This window comes from Condylura cristata, unplaced genomic scaffold, assembly GCF_000260355.1.
Source record: "Condylura cristata isolate star-nosed mole 26May11 unplaced genomic scaffold, ConCri1.0 scaffold00038, whole genome shotgun sequence".
NCBI classification, from domain to species: Eukaryota; Metazoa; Chordata; class Mammalia; order Eulipotyphla; family Talpidae; genus Condylura; species Condylura cristata.
In genome coordinates this window covers 5055364-5077483 of record NW_004567139.1, presented here as the reverse complement: position 1 = coordinate 5077483, position 22120 = coordinate 5055364, and the positions used below count along the sequence as shown (strand labels likewise).

At 42.9% G+C, this 22120-nt stretch overlaps 1 long non-coding RNA gene across 1 annotated transcript in view; it reads right to left on the bottom strand.

The window, feature by feature from the left end:
* The window catches only part of LOC105854405, a 56196-nt gene that overhangs the window by 23398 nt on the left and 10678 nt on the right, over positions 1-22120 (bottom strand). Inside the window, exons 2-3 of the long non-coding RNA XR_001146087.1 lie at positions 20381-20413; positions 203-335 (exon numbers count right to left, since the gene is read on the bottom strand). This is a non-coding gene — a long non-coding RNA (uncharacterized LOC105854405). The remainder of the gene's footprint in view (positions 1-202; positions 336-20380; positions 20414-22120) is intronic.

The window sequence follows — 22120 nt, the reverse complement described above, 5'->3', positions numbered from 1 at the left end:
TGCTGAACTACAAACCACAAAACCGACCTCAAGCTGGGAATGTTCTCTTGTATAGTTCTCAAACATGCCAAAATCAGCATTGAACTTGAGTTTTCTTCAAGCTCTGCTTTTTCCCCCATCTTTAAAGGATTCCCAGTATATCATTTTCTCAGTCAGAAACCAGAAAGCTCAGGATGGACATTAAGTTGCAACTCTGTCTTACCATTCTCATCCAGAAAGTAGCAAATCCGGTCAATTCTCATCACACATCAGGGGCTGCAACAGTCTCTGTCACTTCATCCCTGTGACCATCAGGGATTCCAGCAATTCCCTTCCAAACCGGACAAGAGTGGCTCCTTGAACATGAAAAATGAAATCCTTCACCAGATTTTCAGGGCTTGTCTGACTTACCCATCCAACACAAACCTCACTGTGCTCGAAGCAAGGTGTGGAGAGTTCTGCCTTCCTGTGTGGCCTCTATCGGACAGCCCCTGCTTGCCTTTTCTAGCTCCTACTGTCCATCAGCTTCTTTGGCTCATTGGCCCCTTTCTGCATTAGCCTTCAAAGTCAACCGTGATATAAGCCCGGCCACTCACTGACCCTCTCCTCCTCCCCTCTCATCTCAGCCCCACTGGCTCCTTCTTCACGCTCACACATTTAGGAGCTTTTGTTATTAGACTGGGGCTATGTCCCTACCTGAAGGTCAGGGACTAGCGGTCTTAACTCTATCTGAAGTCTTAGCTAGCCTTTAGCCTCCATGTATTCAGGGTTCCAGTGTCAGGATATGGACATTTGGGGAAGGAGGTATAATCTGCCTCTCACATGGGGCTCATTTCATTAAGAATTGCACTTCAGGCTACTTCCATCTGTCTCTAGGGGTCAAGGTTAATAGGTCCTGACATCACATTGTCCTAGGGCCTTGGAAGTCCTTCCTCCTCAATGTGCATTTCTCTCTTTTACCTGGCTGACACTCATTCTTCCTTCAGTCCTTAAAGTTCACTTGATCATGGTAATCTGTTCTGACTTGCCTCACCCTTCAAAAAAAAAGTGCAGATCTCTCTCTTCTGGCACAATCTATTCTAACGTTTTGTTTTTTCATTTATTTTATGTGCATCACTGCCCTTGTGAATGCAACGTTCAAGCTGGTGGCAGGACTTTGGCTTGTCCTCTATGGAATCTCTGTACCTGTTGGAGCAGTGAATACATCAGGAATTGAGCTGAGGTTTTACTCTTGATCCTTGATGCTGTTTTTTTGTTTTCACCTGACCTTGCCTCCCCCAGTGTTACTCTACCTGGCTGATTTCTAGGTTCATTCATCTGGATAAATATCTACAATTTGAGGGTCACTACTTTTATCTTCTCCTAAGCCTCTTGTAAGGGCAAGTCTGAGTTGGGAGACTTGCCCGAGAATTTCTATCACGTTCCTGGACCGCTGGGCCATGGCCCCAACATTGCCATAGCTCCCATCAGTAAAATTCTGAGCCCTTGAAGACAGACACACGTTCTTATTAAGCCGCATCTAACCCACTATCTGATACAGAGGAAGCTTTCAATGGATGGTATTAAATGTTTCAATGAATGGATTTCTTTTCAGGAAAAAAAAATAGTATCCAGTTTATTGACTAATGTGCTTGCTGATAAAAACTCTTTTAGGACTAATTTATTTGTCAATATATACTTGTGGGGGTGGGCAGGAGTAGGGAGAGTGCCGCGGAGTCTGGCTTAAGAATAAAAGTATTTTCTCTTGAGAAAATAACGTGGCTGTTAAGTTCTCTCCTGCCACAAGGTGGCAGGGTTGGATTGTGCGCGTCACATTCCGGTAGAATTGATGGCCCTTCCTTGGGTCTTGTTCAAAAGAATGCATACAGAGGAAACTTCTGGAGAAAATTTTATTCCAAGTGAGCTGAAGTCCAAGATAGAATCACTAGGAGTCCTATTTTCCCTTCTCAGCAGTTAGGTGGCAATAATTCCAAATCTAACGCTAGCAGCAAGGGATATTCATGGGCATTGATGATATCTGTTTCCTCTAATTGAAATTATTAAGTGTTAACTGCCTCATTTACAAAATGGTAAAGTTCTGAGCTAAGTGGTCAACGTGGGTTTTAATACTTTAAATTCAAAATTACTAATGCTGGCCCTCCAAAGTGGCGCAGCGGGTTAAAGCACAGCACTGAGAAGCTAAAGCCACTTCCGCATGAGTTCGATCCCCGCCCCCCGCCTGCCCAGGAGGTGACCACATGGCGCAGCAGACCTCTCCTGACCCGCCCGCTGCTCCCCTCAGCAGTGTGCTTCGTTAATCTGCCTATTCTGTTCCCTATTCTGTCTCTGATGAAGCTTCTCACCGCCCCTGAGCCTCTGGCCTGTACCCCAGTTCTGTATGCACAAATAAATAAATCTTAAAAGAAAAAATTACGAATGCTTCTGTTGGTAGATCTCGAGGTCAGTCAGCCTCCAGAGATTTTAGTGTGTGTGTGTGTGTGTGTGCGCGCATGTGCATGTGCATGTGTGTGAGAGAGAGATCTCCCATGCCATCCTATTTTTTCCAATATTGTCTGATTTTATTTTTAGTTATGCATAGAAGAGCTAGGATGCAGACCAGAGGTGGGGGGTGAGATAGAGTGGGAAAAAGAACAGGGGGTCTACTGAAATCTACTGCCGAGGGGAGCAGTGGGGAGACGGGAGAGGTCTGCTGTGCCATGTGAGTCACCTCCCTGATGGGGAATTGAACTCATGCTGCAGGGGCTGTGGTGCTGGGCGTTAACCCAGTGTGCCACCAGGGAGGGCTCTTGTGTGATGCTGAAGGCTTCCCTTGCGACCTAAGCAGCAGGGTGTCCTCTGAGTCCAGTGTCAAACTGGACGCCTTTCTGTGCCTTTCGTCAGCCTTCTCACAGCCACAGCCCCAGCGGGAGGCCTGTCATGGGCTACCTGTGTCTTCACCTGAGATGAGGATAACGTTGCTTAAATGGAGCAGACAAGAGCTCTGAAGTCCCAGAATGCGTGCTCAACAACGGCAGGAAAGCGGATACCTTCTTAAACAAAGCCCACTTAGAAATGCTGAAACTGAGAAGCGTTTTCCTAGGAACTCATACTTCGATAGCCACCTACCCCACACACTAGGTTAAGACAAAGGACTTTAAGTTGAAGACTCAGAGGCTCAGTCGGCACACAGCCCAGACTGACAGACAGCCAGAGGCTCCTTCCGCAGGGAGGTGGAACTCTGCCTTCACTTCTCTCACAGGTGACTTGGGCTTGAATACATGACAGAATGAATTCATTTAGTAAGCAGCAGTCGAGGGGCCTGAAACCTTCACTTTTGTGATTCTGGGCAATGAGATTAGCACGTGACCAGCAAATGTTGTGGAGGAAGCTCCGGGCTGACACAGCCCCCAAGGGCAGCGGCTGACAGGCATGATGAGCGCTGAGGTTCCACCAGTTGCTCCCCAGGTGCTTCCGAGACAGTGCTTTGAGATTCTTTAACATCCTTGCTGTAAAACCTTAAATGAGCTGATAGGGCTAAGATTTTTTTTTAAAGTTTTGATTTATTTACTTATTTGCTTATTTATTTATGCATGCATACATAAATACATGCATAAATGGGGTTAGCGGCCACAGGTGCTGCGGCCTGTGGGTGAACTCCCTGGCCCGGGCTCGAACTCAGGCTGTAGTGGTGACTCAAGTGGCCTTGGAGCAGGTAAGGAGGTCATGAAGGGTAGCAGCCTCTGCCAGCCCCCATACAGCTGTGCAGGATGTGAGTATCAGAACTCTACCCCTACTGCTCCCTGTTTAAATGAGATAAATCCAGTTTCACTTTTTTTTTTTTTTAAGATGTATTTATTTAAGTATACAGAACTGGGGTACAGGCCAGAGGTGCAGGGGCGGTGAAAGGCTCCACCAGAGACAGAGTTGGGAGCAGAACAGGCGGATCTACAAAGTGTACTGTTGAGGGGAGCAGCGGGCGGGTCAGGAGGGGTCTGCCGCGCCATGTGGTCACCTCCAGTCGGGGATCGAACTCATTCTGCAGTGGCTTTGGCTTCTTAGTGCTGCTCTTTAACCTGCTGCACCACCAGGGAGGGCCCAAGTTTCACTCACTTTTAGCACCTGGGCTGACCCTAGGACCCACACACAGGTGTGTGTGATTCTGAGGGTAGAGCCGTTGGTCCCCCACGTGGCTTGAGGTGGGGGGCTGAGAGTTTCCATCGTTTGTTCATTCCCTTTGCCCATGCATTCATGTGTGCTTGGTTCAACTCTGATATCAGTAAGAACTAACTAAACTAGTCCTCAGACAGTGGACCAGAGACTTCAATAGACCCAGAAGAGACAAAACAAGGCCTATACCAGCCTTTCATGAAGCAGCTGAAGAGTTTTGCAGCGTTCACTCAAGTAATATGGGACTGTTTTGTGCGTGTGTGTTTTGTTTTGTTTGTGTAAATGAGGACCTTGGTAAGATAATTGGAAAGGATAATTCAGATTGCTTGACACACAGATTGGTCTAGGTCTCTAGAAAGTCCATGTTCAGTCCACCTACTGCTGATGGTTGAAACAATTGTTCATGCATCTAACAAACCCAGACGTATACACCAGTGACTACAAGATGGATTAAGATTTAGTGTTTGCAGCAATGTATCAACTAATACACTTACACTTGTGTATAACGGTGATCGTCAGAGGTAGGAGAAAGAAAATCCCTACTCATAGAGAAATATATGTACTGAATAATGGAAACTTGCCCGTTTAAATGTTAATGGACTTCTAGTCATCCTTCTTTAATCTAAACATATAAGTTATAGGTTTAATAACAAGTGAGATTATCAAGATACTTTATCATTTTAAAAAGATACCAATTATTTTAGAAGCTTGGATTTTTTTCAAGAAAATACCATTAGATAATAAATATGTAATCTTAAAAAAAAAAACACTTTAATGAGTTTTAAAATTCCCTGAGCCCTACAATAATGCAAACCACTTCTCAAGGAGCAGAATAAACTGGATTCTTCCCTCCATAAAGAGAGAAGAGAGGAGGAATTTGTATGAGTGTATGTATAGAAGACCTGGGGTGTCCGCCAGAGGTGCAGGGAGGTAAGAAGATTGACCAGAGACAGAGTGGGAAGCAGAACAGGTGGATCTATGAAATCCACTCTGAGGGGAGCAGCAGGGAGACAGGAGAGGTCTGCTGCGCCTGGTGGGTCACTCCCTGGCTGGGGATTGAACTCAGGCTACAGTAGTGATGGTGCTGAGACTTAGGCCCTAGGCCACCAGGGAGGACCCTGGGGACAGGTAATTGCAAAGGAGGGAAGGAGGGAGGACTGTGGAGGACTGTGGTGACGACGGGTGGGCAAAGTGGGGCAAGGGGAAGTAGTGTTGTTTTAAAATGAACAATAATGTAAATAGATACATAAATTAATTAAAAAATTGGAAAAGTCGCTAAGTCTCTGCAACACGGAATTGTCTATGCCACGTTGCGGTCATGCCTACCTGTCCATTCCAGCTGTCCAGCAGAGCTATTCGATGTGTCATGGTGGGGACAGTAAAAGAGCAAATGGCCATGTCTCTGCCACCCCCTATCACTTCTTAAATAAATGATGACAGACACATAAGTAGCTGCAACTTGTGTGGCTTCCAGCTTCCTCGATTGCTGTCCAGCCAGCGTGTAGGCTGCCTGATGCTGGTCGGAGGGAAGCACATTGGCAAAAGCCCCCAGGAAGGATGGTTCAATGGAACCTGTGCTGTCTCTGTGGGGACTGAATGCTCACTGAGATTTCAGGCGTGCCAGAGTCACTCAACATGACTCAGTGGTCATGATGCCTAAAGAAACGTAGCTCAATGTTCAAGCTTAGATTGACCATTGAAAAAAGCACCGATGTTAGTTCTCAGAAGGGAGATGTTTGTTCATTGGTCATTAAGACTCCCGTGTCCGCTGCCAGCTAAGGATCCTTTTCAAAACCCCAGGACTGTGCCTCTCTGCTGGCACAAGGGATTAAGTTTCAGCACTATGAAGCAATCCTCAGCCACTAAAACACAAGCTCGATCCCCGGCCAGGGAGCTGACCCACAGGGCACAGCAGACCTCTCCTGACCCGCCCGCTGCTCCCCTCAGCAGTGTACTTCGTCAGTCGGCCTGTTCTGCTCCCCGCTCTGTCTCTGGTAAAGCCCTCCCCCACCCGTGCACCTCTGGCCTGCACTCCAGATCTTGTGTGCATAAATAAGTAAAATGAATCTTTAAAAATAAACCCAGGTACTACAGTAATGTCTGCTTAAATAGTATGGCAATGTTGATGGAGGAAAAAAATGAAACTATGATTACTCCCAGATCATTAGCTGTAGAGCGATTAAATAAAACAGTCCTAAGTAGCCTCCGCTGATCATTCAAAATGCCTTACATCCCGGAATAAGACAAATAGTGACTCACCAATAGCAATGAAAACTCTGGTCATGTGCAAACAGCCCGTCTAATTTGTAGCCATTCAGGCAGGAGGTGAGTGTGATTTCTGGCATGACAAATCACTTTATCATTTTAAAATGATAAAGAATAAGAGTAATAAGTCATTTGCAAAACTGCTCATGAAACACCAGAGCTGTGGTTGACTCAGGAAGAGATTAGGTAACACTGTCCACGGATGACTTGCGTTTCAGTACTGGTGACCCCAGGAAGGATCTGGAAAGCATTCACTCTGGTCCAGAGTCATGTTCTCCTCCAACCCGCTTCTGCCCAGGCACCAGAACCTGTTGAGCAGTTTGCCCAGCGGCACGCTTATTCAGAACAGCATGTTCTAAACTGTACCTGAGTCTTTTCACAGTGAAAATTCCTGCGTGGAACATTCCCCTCCCAGGCTGGGAGGACTTGTTTCCAAGGGTGACGACCACCCACGGGATGGTTACTCAGAGCCCCCTCATGCTCCAATGCTGGTCCTGAGTTTTTCTTAGCACGTGCCGCTTCTTCAAGACAAGCCCTTATATTCTTCCCTTAGATCAACATGTTTTGTTCTTTGCAATTTTGGGTATCTTGGGTCCTTTTTTTCCCCTAACCCACACAGCAATTGCTCTGCTAGGTATTTCTTTTATTTGACCCTCAATTTTTCTAAAGAAATTTCAAAATAAAACAAAAATAACATTAGGCTTATTTTCAATTATTTTTTCCAGAGGAAATACTGTTACATAGCATGTCTCACTGAAGGTAATTTTGCTGGAGACCACAAGAGGGATAAAAACTAAATCTGGGCCCTCTGTGGCGGCACAACAGGCAAGGAGGCAGCACTGCTAGCTGGCTGCAGCCACCTCAGCATGAGTTCCATTCCCGGCCCCGGAGGTGACCACATGGCCCGGCAGACCCTCCTGACCCGCCCGCTGCTCCCTCAGCAGTGTACTCCTTTGATCTGCCTGTGCTGCTCCCCACTCTGTCTCTGGTGAATCCTCTCACCCCTTACACCTTTGGCCTGTACCCAGTTCTGTATGCATACATAAATATATCTTTTTAAAAAGTGTCGATATATTAAAAAAAAAAAAAACTTAGCTTTCTATCTCATACTATAGCACTGAAATTCATGGAGGTTGTTCTTAAGAATTTTTACAGACAATATTCTGTACATAAATTAAAATGCAGGGGAATTTTCTAGACATATCCAATTACTTTCTGTAATAGGCAAGGTTTGGATTATCTCCAAGGGATATGAAAAGACTAATTTTCTCAGTCTGAAAAGACAGGGAGATTAGTCAACAGATAAGAAGGAATAAATTTCAGTATTTTAAGGATTTTGAAGTCCCGTTGAGCACTAATTTTACACTAGTTCAGAAAAGGCATATTACAGGTCCTCCCTGGTGGTACAAGGGGTTAAGTGTCAGCACTATGAAGCTGTCTGCAGCCTCTGCAGCACAAGCTTGATCCCTGGCCAGGGAGCTGACCCACAGGGCCCAGCAGAACTCGCCTGTCCTTGCCTATTGCACCCCTAGCAGAGCATTTCAGTAGCTCTGTGAACCCTCTGGTGAACCCTCTCTCCCACTCCCAATAACTCTGGTCTGTATCTCCAGGTCTTAATAGGCACAATAAATATACCTTTAAAAAAAGGAAAGGCAGCCCTCCCTGGTGGCGCAGCGGGTTAAAGCACTGCACTGAGAAGCTAAAACCACTTCTTCATGAGTTCGATCCCTGCCTGCCCCGGAGGTGACCACATGGCGCGGCAGACCTCTCCTGACCCGCCCGCGGCTCCCCTCAGCAGTGTACTTTTGCCCATCTGCCTGTTCTGCTCCCCACTCTGTCTCTGGGGAATCCTCTCACCCTCCACACCTGTGGCCTGTACCCCAGTTCTGTAAGCATAAGTAAATAAATCTTTAAAAAAAAAAAAGGAAAGGCATATTACATTTTTTGCATTAGTGTTTTTCAGACACTAATGTTTATCCCATAAAGTCTTAATCACCAAAAAGAATTTTACAAAAAGAGAGACTTTGAAGAGGAACCACAGGCTCTGGTGTGAATATCTACACAACCAGTACAGTGAATAAACCAGATCATTAAAGGCTACAACTGGAATGACAAGATGTAACAGACCCTCGGTGGAGGAATTGTCCAAGCGGGTGAAGCTGTCTCTCCCACTGCTGTCTTAACTCCTCCACCACTTTGTGGATGGAAAGTTGAGATTTATGACAATTCTTTGGAGAGATTGTTATGAAAATGAGTCGATTATTTGCCTCCACCCTAAAATAATGAACTTCAACAAGTCCACGGAGAAGCCCGGGCCTGCCTCCCAGTATCTGAACACCTGGTCGACTAGGGTCTAAATCCTCCCCAAGGGACTCTGGGAAGCCTGATGGAAGACTGGAGGACTGTGTAGGTTGGTAGAAAGAGGTGAATTGCATCTTCAATACACAAATCATTGCAACATCTATGCCATAACATTGCAAATAGTAGGTGGCTGTTTTTCTACAATCAGACATAGGCTTTGGTAGAATAGAGAGGTGGTCTGGAGTTATTTCAGTCCTATGCAGAAAGCCCCTCAAGCAGGGAAAACAGGACGCCAACATTTGAGTGGTGAGAATGCACATGAGTGACCTCTCAAGGGTATGGGTCCAGAAGGTGATATCGGATGAAGAACAAATACTGCTCACATTTAGCATTTGAGAGGGAGAGGGCCACTGAAGTCCCTCCAAAGGGCGCAGGAAAGAGCCTACACCTGACACCTCATGCACATCACAATAGAACCTCTCGCTCTCATTGTCTCTGGCATTGGCCACAGCTTAGGTGATAAGTTTTGCATGGACCCCTAAAAGCTTCCTGCAATAACACAGTGGTAGAACTCATGTCAAGTTCACGCACATCCCTTTGCCTGTCTCTGGTCTTCTGGACACAGTAGCACACTTGACTTTCTCCCATGCTCACCCCTGATCCTGACGAACTCGCTTTAACCACAGAGAAATCCTAGGGTAAAGTACACAGAAATCAATGGGAAAAAAAGCTTCTCCTTCTGAGTGTTTGAGCCGAAGGCTCCTACCATACAGTTTCTCAGAAGCCCCCATAAGGACTGACCAACCATTTAGCCTAGAGTTGACCTATTCGACCCTTAAATTGGTTCTCTCGGCTGTCCTCTTTTGTTATCCATACCTGTCACTTCTGTTCTGGGGTCTAATAACTTATGTAAGATCTACTTTATGAGGAACTAAGTCTAAGAAAATACCGTTGAGATGAAAAGAACTCTAAGCCAGCAGGAAAGTCATCCAAATTGATTTTTCATCCTTATTTCTGTCTTATCCACTGTCACATGCTCCACTTTCCACCTCTTACCTAATAACAACTCTCAATGCAGCTAATAACTGAGGAAAAGTTGAGCAAGAAAAGAAGAGGTGCTAGGATCCTCTCTTCTCCCTCAGACTGTGGCAAAGTCCTATGGTCCAGCTAGAGGAAGGGGTGAGGACGTGGAATAGCCTTAAATCCATTCACCTATGTGCAAACCTGGACATTCCAGCTTTCAAGATATCACCGGGTTGGCTATGGAAAGTGATCAGAGATTTTTCTAATACCCCAAACATGGGGGCAGAGAGGAGGCCTCAAAGGCCTGTTCAACTTTTTATCCAGTTTCTAGAGGATTCTAAGGAGCTGTATGAAACAAAAGTCAAATTCCTTTATACTTCACTCAGCATGCATTTTCAATATATAGGTTTTGGAATTCTGGATGAGTTAGTTCTTTTGTTGTTGTTGTTTAAGATTTATTTACTTATGCATGCAAGAACTGGGATGTAGGTCAGAGGCATAGGCATGAGAGGATTCAACAGAGACAGAAAGGCCCTATTTTTTTGTTGTTGTTGTTTTGGTTTTTTTGTTTTTTGTTTTTTGTTTTTTTTTAAATCCAGCTTTAGCATTTCTTTGGGCCCTGGTGCCAGCTGGATGGGCCCTCATCCCAGATCCCTACCCCAGAACCCTGCCCAGTTCAAATCTTTGCTTTAGCTGTTTCAAAATGTCCAATCATTTGATATCTAACCATGTCCAGGCCCCCTATAAAGTACTTCTACAAGATCTATCTCTTAGCCCTCCCTAGAGCCAGCCCTCCCCCCCCCCCACTACTATTCTAAAATCCTATGTAAGGTTTCTGCCAGGAAGATGCTGCTCCCCCAGAGACTGTAGCCCTCTGAGGATTGGGTCAGCAGATGGCGCCTCTCTGAGGGAGGCCCCTTCTCAGGGACAGGAAGCCCAGTCCTAGGTGCAGATCAGGATGAGAGAACTTGAGCTGAATTTTCAAGTTCCACTTGCTCCTTATCTGGGCACCTTGGTGCAGGAAGACCCATGCAGCAGTGCTGATTCAACCTGTTCAAAGGCTTTTCCTCACGCTTTGAAATTTTGAGTGTACTTTCTCCTTTCCTGACCCCTAATTATGAATCATGGTTCAAAGAATGACTGCTATGAGTACAGATGGTGTTTCTGTGCTAAAAGGGAACAAGGCCCTGCCTGGTGGCACACCCTGGTGGGTTAAAGCACAGCACAATGAAGCTACCACAGCCACTGCAACACGAGCCTGATCCCCCACCAGGGAGATGACCCACATGGCGTGGCAGACCTCTCCTGACCCACCCACTGCTCCCCTCAGCAGTGTGCTCCTTTGATCTGCCTGTTCTGCTCCCCACTCTGTCTCTGGTGAATCTGCTCACCGCCTGTATCCCTGTTCTATATGCATGAATAAATAAATCTTGCCTCTTGCCTGGCATGGCAATCCAGCACACAGCAATTCTAGAAAGCAGTGTTTGAGTGAAATATTATGAACTTTGGGGGAAAATAGCAGGGGTTGTACAAAAATATCACCCAATGGATGTTATTCTTTGCTGTTGGTGTTCTTTTCATTATTTTAAAACAATGCTTCTTTGGCGGGATGTTGGAAACAGAAGGCCTTTTGAAATGATTCCATTTAAGTACGCAGTCTTGTCTTTCAAGGAGATGCAACCTAAGAGGATTCTCTTGATTTCATGAAAAAATCACTGCCTTCCCTTTTTGAGTAGGTCTGCTGACTAGCTGATTCTAAATTATTATCTTCCACCCTGGTCCTCAGCTCCCCAGTGCCGTCTGATTTAAGTGCATTGTTCTTCTATTTTCCTCCCACACTGTTGTGAAGTGTTGCTATGAAGCCACCAGCAGAAGGCATTTCTGCCTTCCCCAGAAATGGCTGCATTCCAACAGTGGGCAAAGCTAGTTATGTAAAGATCATTTTTTTCAGGGTTACCTAGGAAACACATGATGCTGGTCCAGTTTGGATTTGACATAGAAACAAGAAGATGAGGTCCAAGTTCCGGGTGGTGGACGGGGTAAGATGGGCATGCAGCTGGACACCACTTCCCAACCAGCAGGCTCCACTTTTAGTTTGCAAGTCTATAAACTCCGTGTAAAGGGGCAGCGTTAGTCCAGATAATAAAAATAGCAACCTGCCTTGGTAGTTCACGACCTCATCCACACATCCACAGTGACCTAAATTGACTTAGTCCATTAAAAATGAGGAAGGAATAACAGCAAAAATGCTTCCCCTTGTGACCTTATAAAAACTGAACTGAGGAGAGGTTCTAAAGTCTATCTGATTATTTTAATATATAAAAAGTCATATTGGGACAATCTAGCCCTAATGTTCTTGTAATGTCCTCATTCCAATGGAGACAGAGAGAAGTTACTTTGTTTTCAGCACAGTGATAGATCTTGGGAAAACAGAGTTTAAGATCAGAATGTTCCTTGCTGGCGCTGGTAGATGAGAGAACGGAATAAGAGATACTGAAGACCTGATACAATTTTATAAACAGTTCAGGAACACACGGAGGAAGGAGTGATTTAAGTGCTTGCTGATTCTTAGTGGATTTTCCTGTAATGCCTATTGTAACATGCCACTTAATACTGCAAAAGAGGAGTTTCAAAATTGGTTCTACAGGCCCTTCCTGGTGGCACAACCAGTTAGGATGCAGCACTGTAAACTGGACAAAGCTGCTTCAGCATGAGTTCAATTCCCAACCCCGGAGGTGACCCACAGGGCACAGCAGACCTCTCCTGACCCGCCTGCTACTCCCCTGTACTTCATCAGTCAGTCTGTTCTGCTCCCCACTCTGTCTCTGGAGAGTCCTCTCACTGCTCCTGCATCTCTGGCCTATACCCCAGTTCTGTATGAATTAAATATTTTTTAATGACAAATAAAAAAAGGAAATCCTGAAGATTAAATGAAGATTATATTTCACTGACGTGAGAGAGTTTATGAATTCTTACCTATTGTGTGATGCCATTACTATTCTCCATTCTTTTCAGCATTTTTATTGCATGTGTGAGAAGACTTTAATTTTCCAGATGCTTCCATTGACAATTGGCTTTTATGTACAATGTATGTTTTCCTTAATCAGCATTTGAATCATTCAGAAATAAACCTTTATATTTCTTGGGTGTTTGGATGGGTTATGTCTCTACCTTCCAACCATGAAAGAAGTGGGAATTTTGCTTTACTTGCTCTTGGAAGAGGAGGAATCAGTGTGGGGTGGCTTTGATTGATTTCATAGACATTGAAGTTTTTTTTTTTCCCCCTATGATCCAATGGCTTAGATTTAGCAAAAAAAAAAAAAAAAAAAATCAGTTCCAATTCAAGTCTGTCACGTGATGTGTGGGGTGAGTCATAACTCTTTTGTCATTTCTAAGAATCAGTCAGGACCAATTGTGTTTCTCCTGTTTCCTCTTCCTGCTCTTAAACCTCACAACAATCCTCTCTCTGTAATGTCTGGATGCTCACGGAGTTGGAGAGTTGAGTAACTGTGAGATGTTAGGACTCCTCCCCAGGCCCTTCCAACTCTCTTCCCTGTTCTGTATTTCCTTTGGCCAGTACCTTCCCCCTGCCACCCTCCTTCCAGAGCTGGTGGCTGCAGTGCAGGGAGACCACGTTCTCCTAAAACACAGTGTTTCCAAGCAGATTAGATGTGCCCTTGACTCTCGTCTGTCCATATGAGTGGGCAGTTCTGCTTGTTCTGAAACTGTGAATTGGCTTCAAGGTGACTGCTGAATTAAGGATCCACTGGAGGACCATGCTTAGGTGATTTGCATTTATTATAATTTAATTATTTCTTAATCATTCGACATAGTGCCATTTTTAGTAGGTCCCTATTACTTTTTTCACTGCATCACTGATTACATTTATGAACTGATTTTTTTTTTTTGCTAAATCTAAGCAAAATCTGTCCTCTAACCCAATTTATCCAAAGCTCTGTGGTTTCTGTCACAGAGTGGTGGTTTTGGGGGAACATATATGTTGTGTGATAGACAAAAATGACACCTATCAGAATGAATCTTGGGGTCTGGGACTAGATGTCAGAAACAGTAGGAAGGAATGTCATTGAGACACACCCCAAGAATGCCTTGTATAGTGCTCCTAATGCTGGTATTGGCCAGAGACTAACCGAGCTTCAAGCTTCTATAACCATTAACAAACTAATCTTCATGGGCATGTTGGGATTTTTCTTTTTTTTCTTTTTTTTCTTTTTTCACTCTGAAAAAGGAAAAACTTCTGTTTCTTCCCTATTAGGGTGGTGAACTTCTCCCCTGGAGAAGTTCATCTCCAGTCTCTTCCCACACATCTCCCTTTGCCAGTGCCCCACTGGGGGGGCTCCATTAAGAAAGGAGTCTCATCAGCCCCCCCTTGGACCGACATCAAGCCCAAGGCAGCATCCATGTGAAGAACCGAAGGAGCAGGGCATCCCAGTCTATCCACACAGATTGCTCTGGGGATTTCTCAATTTTGGATCTGGCGGCCATGGACTCATCTGCTGGAGTCTTGCCAGGATCTCCCAACCAATCATCTCTTGGGTTTCCCAAAGCCCTTGGGAAGGGTGGAGGTGAGGCATGGGTTACCCCCCATCACCACTGGCATGGGGTGAGCGCCATGCTCTATGGTAGAAAAATATGCACCCTGACATCTGTCTCCCAGGTGCCACGCCCCTTGTATGTTGTAAATGGAAGTGATGGGCTGGCCTTCATGGTGAAACAGGTTTGACATTTCCATTGAAAAGCTGTACATGGTGATCACTTACTTCCTGCTATTCCTTATCTCACAATCTTTTCAGACCAGGAAATAAATGGAGAACAAGGGCTTCGGTTTCAAGGCTTCCCAGGAAAGTCCAGCAGAGATCATAAGCTGTGCAAAAATAGGGGAGTAGATGTGACTGAATGAAGCAGGGACACCCCTTCCTTCATGAAAAGCACTGGTTGAAGCAACTGAAAATTGACTGTGTTGGCAGCAAGTGGCTTTTTCTTAAGCCTAAACAAGAATACTGGCAGTATTGAGAATATGCGATTATAGAATCTCTGGTTGGCAAAGGGATGGGTATTTGATGGGGCGGAGCTAGTTCTTTTTTACACTAACGTAGTGTCCAAAAAGGCAAACTTTAACATACAAGGACACTTGCTATTTGAATGAATTCCTTTCTAGAATCTCAGTGTGGAAGGGGCTTTATTACTGAATCAGAAAGTGGCCATTGAATCCTGTTCAGATACGCCCCACAGCATAAGCTGGATCACAGCTGAAGATGGGGAGGAGAACAGGACATGTGCGTTCAGCCTTGGATAAACAGAGACTTTGCCTTCTTTCATTTAATATTCACTTCAGACCTTGGCAGAGACCGCTGGGAGCACCGTGTGAATGCCCCACCTGGTCTGAGGGGAAATGATGAAGGGCCAGCCCAAGGCTGTTGCTTCACAGCTGCTCTCTATGTCTGTCAGAAGCATTTCTCTGGCTGATGAGGAGCTTGATATCTAAGCCCAATGAGGGAAGACTGCCCCCACACCTCGAGATTGCTATGGGAGGGGCTGGTATTTCCAGCTTCTGAAGGTCCTCCCAATAGAAGCTCTTCTGATTCCTGCCCTTTCTATAGAGGAAATGAAGTGGCCGATGGGAACAGGGACTTTGGGAGAATAAATTGGCAGCTTCCCCCTTATCTTCTTTCACTCTCTCTCTTCCTCAGAACAGAAACCCCTCCATACTTTTCATCTAATCTTGGGATCGTTGCCTCACAGATCCAGGCTGGCATCTACAGATTGATTTATGTTGCATCATGAGATTCCTGGGGAGGTCCATTTGGCCCTGACACTAAGCTGTGTGCTCGATGCAAGCTTTATCAGTAACCTGTGTGACAACATAAACCCCACTCTGCCACTGCTTTGCGATGATTCCTCCATATCCTCAGACCTTAAAAGGGGGGAGAGGGCAGTTAGGGATTAATCAAACTCCCAGATAACTAACACGAATCCAATTCTCAGATAAGAAGACCGACTCTTCATGAGAGGAACAGGCTAGTCAAGTTCTTATTATTAATGACAGAAAGAAGCTGATACTTGGAGCAAATTCTACTGTGGTTCCATAGTCTGAACTAGTAAGCACCTTACTGATTTTAATGTGTTCCAGCCTTGAGTACATATTTCATTTCCTGTATTTCTTTCAATTAATGAAGAATTTATTTGGTAGCAAACAGGAATAGAATGAATAGGTGAGTCTTTTGCCCTTTGAGAAAGTGTTAACTGCAAAGAGAATGAGAAAGGGAGAAGAGGAGAAAAGGAGCGAAGAGCAAGAGAAAAATTTGGGGCTGGGGGGAGGATGCTGAGGGGGGTCTTATTTCACATCTTATCCTAATTCTCCATGGTGAGGAAATTATCACCCTTAATGATAAGTATGCCCCCAAATAATTTCCACTTGGGAATAAAGTTATTTACATATGCCAGTAATTACCACGTATCTTTATTTGTAGTCATCGATTAAAAGATGATGCAGGATATCGCTGCTACTGAAACTTTCTCAAACGCATGTTCTTATAGTACATAGTCACCTTTAGGCATTGACTCAGCTGTGCAAAACTGTTCAAACTCAATGCAAAATCGACCTAAATCAAAGAGCTATTGATGTCAGATGCTTCATTAGAAGTCAACGAACTTGAAACCACCATTTTTACTTACTTTCAACACAGTGAGTTAAGTAGTTAGAAAGAAAAGCCAAGAACCATCCTTCCAGAATAATCAGCATAGTTGCTAACTATTCCTACTGCCTTAGAACTGACAGTAAACTGAGAAAAGAAAACCCAGAACTCCAGCCCTCACAGAGCCATTTAGAGGGGCTGTTTGGAGCAATGGAATTATCCCACTACTGCCTACATCAGGTGTGCAAGTTTACTTTCTGAATCCCCAGACCTCTTCAAAAATGTAGATATTTGGGTTTCCAGAGTATTACAGAGTGCAAGAAAATTTCCATGATGCTCTATTTTAAAATTTGTTAAGACTTTTCCAATGCCACAAGTAAATGATGTGAGTCTAAAAGAACACAATCAAAACAATCCAAGAAGTCATAGTATTTATATATTATTTTAATCTACAGTATATTTATTGAAAGAAAATTTGGTCAAAAGCTTTGCAGTTTTCTTAATATATTCATAACTACCATATGATATAAAGGACTATACTATTAAAATATAGATACTAAAAAGATAACATGGCAAATATTTGACTTTATTTAGTCTTTGGCACTATTCTTAGAAAATAACCTATCTTCATAACTAGCAAATCTTTTTACTAGAGAGTAATTCTCCATTGATTATTTCTACTTTGAATTATTTATCTTCTCAGAGGGAAATGTATCAAAAATTCTGTCACTTTTGTTCCTCACCATTTATTTTTAAATTGCAAGATTCACATTTCAAGAAAAATCTCTGAGACTAAGCTGACTGATTCTGTCTTCATTTTCACAGATCATTCCATTGTTGTTTGGAACATAAGGAAGCTCCCTAGTTAAATACAATACTGCAGCCAATTCTGGCTTAATCCTCCTTAGGAAGAGAAAATTTTTGCCTAAGAAAACACCAACCTTTTTGCAAGAGAAAGGCAGACTTTCAGAGAACTGGACTTAACTAGAGTGAGAACTAGACAGTCTTAATGAAGTGGAAGGATAAGTATTTACATTTACTAAATATGTATGTTCTAAAAACAGGCTTAACCTTAGACTCATCCCTATACCAGCCAAGGGAACCTGGGTGCATCATTTTCACGTACCTCCTTTACCCATTCAAGGAAAAATGAATAACAGCACCTACCTCAGAATTTATATGAAGATTAAATAAGGTATATACAAAGCAGCCCAAAGAGTAGCATAAAGCATGTGTTCAGTGTGTCAACTATATACATTTGCTATAAACGGGACATTAATGAGTATATACATAGAGCCATAGATACTTATAGATGTGTAATATCAATCATGTGTATAATGGAAAACAAAAACATAAACCATTTCACTATCATTTGGATTTTAAAACTCTGAACATTTGAATGTATGGTGACGAGTTAGGTCAATTTCTGTATTGTTCATCTCCGTTGTATGGTGTATCACAGTCATGCAGCTACAATAGATTTTGAAACAGTGTCCCATTGAGGACACATTATCATTCATCTATTCATTACAAGACAGAGAGCTTTATATTCCTTTCACAACAAAAAGAACAGAATACAATCACATATTGTTCTCAACTGCTGGTTTGTTTGTTTTTTTTTTTTAAATGAATCAAGAAATATTTGCCAGCCTATACTAGCAAAAGATGAACAAACACAAAAATTTATCATAATATTGTGCAGCTCTGAAAGACTAAAAAATGGATTCACTGTAGGAAAATTCATAAACATGTTGATGATGGAAGTTAATTAAACAGAATGTTTGAATTTTTTTTTTAATGTCTAATTCCTGTTTCAGACCCTGTTTAGTTTCCATGCGCATTGACTGACTCATTTCAGATGCCTTGTGACACCTTATTTGTCATTTTGAACTGTCTGGCCCTCATTTTTATGTGAAGCATCTTGCTTTATTATTGGATTTAATTTTCACGAATGGTGAGTATGAACAACAGAGGCCAGGTAGAATCTCTCAACCTCTCTTTCTTGGTACAGATGGGTCCAATAATAGCGATGAGTTTCTTCAAAAGCAAGTAAATGAGTCCAAGGTATTGATCATGTTTCAATACTATCAGGCTCCCACAGAATAAGCTAACAAAGGGGATGCATGTTACATGGGCGGACAGGAGCTTGAAGTGATGGAGGTATTACAGGAGAGGGAAAGAGACGCCCCCACACCCGTCTGCTCTAATTGGTTCTGCCATCTGCTACATCAAAACAAAACATACTCCAGGGCATAAGACCGTCAATGGAAAGGAAGAGTGATATAACTAGAAAAGGAGAAGAAAAAAGTTTCCAGGGTCCTCCCTGGTGGTGCAACACTCCCTGGTGGTGAGGACACAACACTGCAAATTAGCCACAGCCTATTCAGTGCAAATTCAACCCCCAACCCCGGAGGTCATGACCCACATGGCGGAGCAGACCTCTCCTGACCCGCCCGCTGCTCCCCTCAGCAGTGTACTTCATCAGTCGGCCTGTTCTGCTCCCCGCTCTGTCTCTGGTGAATCCTCTCACTGCCCCTGCACCTCAATTATGTATGCATAAATAAAAAAAAAGAAAAGAGTTTCCAAATCAAGCACCTGAAGTTACCCATGCTCTCATGGGTAAAGGCCCAGCCAAACAGGAGTGACCCAAATCAGGGCCTGCTGCAGTCTAAGGCACTCCTGGTGGGGACCCATAGAAAAGGGTCAGAAATGGCCAGACAAGTCTGGAAGGAAAAGAACAAAACAAGATCAAGACAAACACTGTCATTGTTAACCTCTCCAGGGGTCTCTCACCCGCGTCAGCTTCAACCAGCCGAGGACCAAAAAAAAACAAGTGCAGCTTCTTCACACTTCTCCCTGCTCCATGTGCTGCCCTCAGGTCTCCTCCTCGGTCCTCATCCTGCTAACTTCCTTCCCCAGTCTCCTCTCCAGCTTCCTCTCCTCCCTTAGCTGGTATAGGGAACCTAGAACATCCTCTTCTTTGGGGGACCCCCCACTTACAGAGAGAACCCCATTATTCTCCTCTGAGAAGAGAACAGAGACATTCTCAGAACGTTTTTGTAAGAATTATGACTCTGAATATGCTAAAGTACACTGAGAAAGAAAGATAAATATTCACCCATTAAAGTATAAGACAGGGTAGAAAAAGGCCCATTGTTTCTTCCAAGATCAGCTTGAGTTCATGCGTAAGCCAACCACTTATTGGCTTCATAACCAGACTTGGTGTTTGCTTCTCAGCCAAACGGAGATGCTGGTGGTTGGTAGTAAGTTTGCCAAGGTATTTGAGGTTCCCAACAGAATAGAATACACATTAGCTGCTCATAAATACTCATCTTCATCTCATTATCATAGAAAGGCACAAAAACTCTGCACGAAGAGGTGCTTTGTCATAGAACCCTCACCCTAGAGAGCTCTGAAATACTTTTACATTATCCCCGACATCAGAAGAGAGGCCATGAAAAATTCTCAAGCTCAAAAAGAACTCTGAGTGAGTAGGTATTTCAAAGAAATTGGAGAAATGCTGAGCCACCAGGCTCATAAAGAAGCCATTTTAAAAGCATCTATCTGAAAAGCACCTTCAACATCTCCTCAGGGTCTGGCCAGGGACAGGCTGCTGGCCTCTAGGGTAGGCATTTGCAAATGCTTCCGCAAGCAGATAAGATGGTCATTAGGATATTAAGGAGATCCAAAAGAGGAATAAATTTGGAGCGTACCAAATTTCTGTCATTTCCATGATTTATTTTGCTTTCTACATGTCTTTCCCCCACCAGTGATTACAAAAGTTAATTTCTGCAGGCCCCTTTAGTTTGTGGAAATTCAGAATCATTCTATCCAAGTACAGATTTAACATCAAACAGTGTTTGCACATGTAAAAAACCACAGTATTCACTTGCAAATTTGAAATCCTATCTTTCTGATAAGATTTGTGTTCTTGTTTCCCCTGCAGTGAGGGGTTATTTCTGGTTTTAGTTTAACCTGGTCTGTTAGTCTTAACTTAAAAGTTTTATTCTTACCTGATGCTGCGTCAGAAATACAGTCATTTGTTCCTGAAAATAAATAAATAAAAATGTAAGTTACTTAAAGGGCAACTATGTTTGAAGCTGATCTTTATTTTTTTTTAAGAATTTGTTTATTTATACATACAAGATCGAGGGTGTTAAGTCAGAGGTACAGGGGGTGAGAGGATTCACCAGAGACAGAGTGGGGTCACTCCCTAGCTGGGGATCAAACTCAGGCCACAGCAGTGATAGCCTGAGGCTTAACCCCTAAGCCATCAGGGAGAGGCCCCTTCATCTTTATTTATGTATGAACAGTTGACAATGTCTTTTCATCTTAAAGGGATAATTTTCGGGTAAGAAATACTTTTCATTTAAAATATAAACTAGGCAGGTGTCTTCTTTTGCCCTTAATAAACTTGCTATATGCTTATGAAAAAGTAAATAAAATAAGGTGTACCGAAGCATATATTTGGTTATAAGGTGTACCGAAGCATATATTTGGTTAATCTCTGTATTGTCATAAGTCAACAAATACTAACTTGATAGAGATTTCACAAATGCCAATTTATAAAAAGGATTCCTTAATGATGTTAATGATTTTAATAAAGGTTCATGAGAAAATGTTGCCATGGGCCATGGGCCAATCCCAATAGTTTGGAATTACTTGAATACAAAGGATAAATGAGGGTGTTATACATCAGGTATGCATCAGTATCTTAATCTGCTCATGAATATGGGGAGTCTCCAAGTGTCAGAGACGGCAAGTGGCGTCTCCCAGGTTTCTCTGGCTGTGGTGATTTAGTGCATGGGATGCTCCCTGGAACCAGTGGTATTCAGAACATGCTGGTGCAGACGCTGCATGTCACCGACGACAGCACAAATAGGCTCCTGCCCTGGGTTTATTCGAAGGAATTAGAACATCACTCTGAACGCCAGGGAAGTCATGGGCTTAAGTTAATCTCGAAATAATTATATCAGATCATAAAAGTAACTTGCACTCGGCACTTTCCTTAGAAAAATATGAAACACTACTTCAGTGGAACAGAAGCATCAACGGACATAGAATCAATCAGTGTAGTTTTCTACATGAAATGCAATGCATATGTACATTTACATAAACAAACTTGTAAATGGGGTAATATATGGTAAAATTCAACACCCACTTACACAAAAACATATAGTAAAGTGCCAATAGGTGGGAATGTCTGTAAATAAACTCTACATGATCAGACAAATTAAATTTGCCACAATCCTACATTTGATGTCCATTATATGGTGAAGGTTGAAATGCTATGTACTATTTTATCATTGATAGAATACATTTGTATAAATGTATAAATACAAATGTATAAATATGTATACATTTGAACATTGAATGCATTCAATTTACTTTGACCTAAATTCAAGTATTTTTATTACGTCACTCTCATCATCTATAGTGAAAAAAATTATAACTATTTCCAAAAATTTGTTAATATTTTGCATTTAGATCTATATATCTAAATCACATACAGTGTAGTAAACCAGTGTTACCTAATAAAAAACTAATATCAGCAAAAAACATGCAGAAGCAACGAAGGAAATACAAAGCCATTGCAAGGTAGATATCTCAGTAATTATTATTATTATAAATACTATAAAATATGTATACATTTAGAAGATCAGAAAAAATAGATATAACAATATAGATGTTTAGGATTTATCTGTGATCTCTGTAATTCATATTAATATAGTATGACATAGTTATATAAAACA